Raw genomic sequence first — 3,184 nt, 5'->3', positions numbered from 1 at the left:
TAGCTGAAATATAGTATATATGTAGACATAATATATATATTTGTATCCATCTTTTTGGTAAAAGGTGTTTTCATACACCTTTTGTCACTGAGTCATCCCCAGAAGCCCACAAAAGAGTGATTTTAAGTCACCGTTCAGCAGATGTAATGTCTGAGACTCACAGAACAAAGCAGACTTTCCAGCAAGCGAAAGCTAGCCAGGGTGGACACTTGATATGAACGTAAGCCCCCTGACTCCGTGTCCCTCACCTCCCCCTTCATGGGACACATCCCCGTGAGCTCTTGTCTCGAAAGCTGTGAGGAATCCCTATTTATACAAACACAGCAAATCCCTAAGCAGGTTGGATGCCTACGTTTGCCCACTAAGCTCAGAAACACCTGGAAGGATGTTTCATGCAGAGGGGACATTATCTTTTCCCTTCGACAATTAACCCTGTAGGCTTGTGAAGTAATTTTAAGAAAAGCAAGCATTTCTTTAGCGCTTCTTGTATGTGGAGCCCTGTGTTTACCCGGCTCATATCAACATGCCAGGAGGAATCAATTAGTTTTCTTGTTTCCATTTTATCGATGCAGAGACAGAGACCCAACATGTCCACGCACCCCGAACGTCCTATATGCAACCTGCATCCAAGCAACATAGTTGGAGAATCTGTCTTCACATTGCCACATCACTGTATCGTGTCCCTGGATTTATCACTCGGGGACTTTAGACACTGCCCATGGGAAGCCAGCTTCCTTTAAGCCAATGATAAATACCAGGTCATAGCACCAAACTTGCAGCTGGCTGGGAAAGATAAAACTCCTGAACCCTGAACGTGAACACGAGTCTGTCAAAAACACCTAGCCAAATGCTAGCAACAGCTCCGTTATCTGGTGATCATGGACATCAGTACCATGTCTGAAAGGAAAGACACAGAATGTGTGGATGCATCACCTGGGCATACAGGAGACTTTGCCCTTTACAGACCTTCATTGTCATGTTACTGCCAAAAAAAAAAAAAAATTAAAAAGACACTGTTGCCTCCCAATGTAGCCACAACCACACAGCTAAATGTAACACGTTTGTGAGGCTCACCACGAGGGAATAACTCCACATGGCTGGCAGTCTTGCAGGGGAACGCCTCAAAGAGTTAAGGATGTTTGCAAATACGGTAGCATGTGTGGTGTGGACGGTGCTGCAAAGCGGGGGAGGGGAGCTCCCCGGCCAGAGAGGCAGCGAAGCTGCGCGCTCGTGGCCTGCTGGCCCCGAGTGGCCGTGCACCTGTTTGGCCACCCCAGCCCGGGCCACCTCCGCTCTGCTTCCTTTGCCCTGAGCTGCGCTGCTCTTTGCATTTCCTTGTGGCCCTGGTGGCTGTGGTCTCTGTAGTGATGGGACCGAGTGCGGACACCTATTGGCTGCTGGCTTTGTAAATTTCATTCAGTTTGGTCCAATAGCAGAAGGGGATCCGAGAGACATCGGGAGCTCCCGCTTCAATCTCCCTTTTCCTTGCAGACTGGTCTGTGTCTCAGCACAGAGCTCTCATTCAGACCTCGCGGTGCCCTTCCAGCGCCTTGCTTTCTACCCTTCCTGACTAATTTAGGGCACAAACAACGAATTTCCTGCAAACCGCCAGCCTCGGGGGTCCCCGCATTCCTGTGGATGAGCACATCGACTTGGGAATCCGAGGAAGACCAGGCTCCTGGACTCCAACACAGCCTCCTGAATCCTTCCCACAGTCAGGATTCCCTGGAAAAATCTGAATGTGTGAACAAGAGCACTTGGAGCCCATGCAGATCTTTCCGCCGCGAAAGGTAGGTGCCGTTTTCAGCTGTGTCTCTGGGTTATTTATTTCTCAAAAGGCTCCAAAACGCTGGGACCTGGGTCTCCATCCCCAGCCAAAGATGTTGGTCCTCACCCTCGCGAAAAACATCCGTTTCCATCTGACATTTTTTTTTTTTTGCATTTTATTTTGAGAATTCGGACAAGAGTTTCTTCCATCTGCTGCTGCATTTCTTTAGAGGTGTGGGCGGCACTGTGGACATATATGTGCCCTGGGTCCTGTGCAAGCTTCATGCATTTCCACAGAAACACTTGATTTTTGTTTCTTTTCTGTGCAAGCTTCATGCATTTCCACAGAAACACTTGATTTTTTTTTTTCCGTTTTGACTTAAAAAAAAATTGGGACCACCGTGGCTCAGAAGCATTTTGCTGCAATCAGCTATTTGAACGGCGCTGAGGCCGTGTGTGATGTGTTTACAAAGTAGCGTTGTGTTAGATACAAATAAACACAAGAGTGTGGCGAAGACAGGAGGGAAAAAAAAAATGTATCCGCAGTAGAAGCAGAGCAGGAGCAGAGCGTCACCTCCCTGCAAACCGGGACTGGAGATGAAGACAGGAATACTTCTGGAGACTGTGAGCTTTTTTTTTTTTTTTTTTTTGGTCCCCCCCCCCCCCACTTCTTTAAGGAAACTGTCTGCTTCCACCCTCCTGGGGTGCTTTTTTTGGGTTAACCAGAGAGAAAAAAAGGAAAACAGGCTTGGCTGGGGTTGCATTAAGCGTTTTTTTTTTTTCCTCCTTCCTCTGCTGGCCTCGTAGAACATGACGGCTGGTGTGATGCACGAAATAACGCACGTGATTGATTAGGACCTGGCTGGGCTTTGCTGGGGAGCGACCCGCGCGCGCCGGAGACCCCGGGTGCACACTCAAGACCACGGTGGCTTCGAGCTGTTTGTGCAAAGCTGGGGAGCGAGCTCCGGGCCCCCCTTCGCCCGTGCGGGTGGGTAGGGGGGAGGCGAGCGGCGGAGAGCACGGTGGGGTTGGGGAGGGGGGGTGTTTGCTGGTTCGGGAGCCTCTGGGTCTGGCCTGGACCTTTCCGGGGGGCCGTGAGCGGACGCCCGGGCACCGGCCCCGCGCTGCCCGCGGGGCTGCAGGACCACAAAAGTTGGTGGCGGCGGGGACCGGCGCCGGGCGCCCCAGCCCGGGTCTCAGGGGACGCAGACCCCAGTGGTTCCCGGGGCTCACGGCCGGCCGGTGCCCTGGCCTGGGGTGGGGCGGGGGGTCTGCGCACCACCCCCCCAGAGTCTCGGGCAACCTGGCCTGGAACCCCCGTCCCAAAGCCTTCGGCCGGCCCACTTCTGCCCCCCGCGGACCCTCAGCCCCGCGCGGCCTGGCCTGGCCCCCCTCCCACCCGGAGACCCGGCCACCC

The 3,184-nt window shown here is 52.9% G+C and overlaps 1 protein-coding gene across 4 annotated transcripts in view; it reads left to right on the top strand.

Moving 5' to 3' along the window:
• Positions 1-1,498: 1,498 nt before the first annotated feature.
• The window catches only part of NLGN4X (neuroligin 4 X-linked), a 309,862-nt gene continuing 308,176 nt past the window's right edge, over positions 1,499-3,184 (top strand). For 3 of the 4 annotated variants that reach the window (XM_029930273.1, XM_029930274.1, XM_029930269.1), the window contains exon 1: positions 1,499-1,790. The gene's annotated coding sequence lies outside the window, so the exon portion shown is untranslated. Of the gene's footprint in view, positions 1,791-2,645; positions 2,756-3,184 lie in introns of those variants that run through there. The other variant, XM_029930271.1, reaches the window with a different exon arrangement.

This window comes from Suricata suricatta, chromosome X (assembly GCF_006229205.1).
Source record: "Suricata suricatta isolate VVHF042 chromosome X, meerkat_22Aug2017_6uvM2_HiC, whole genome shotgun sequence".
NCBI classification, from domain to species: domain Eukaryota; kingdom Metazoa; phylum Chordata; class Mammalia; order Carnivora; family Herpestidae; genus Suricata; species Suricata suricatta.
This window is presented reverse-complemented; position numbering and strand designations above follow the sequence as displayed.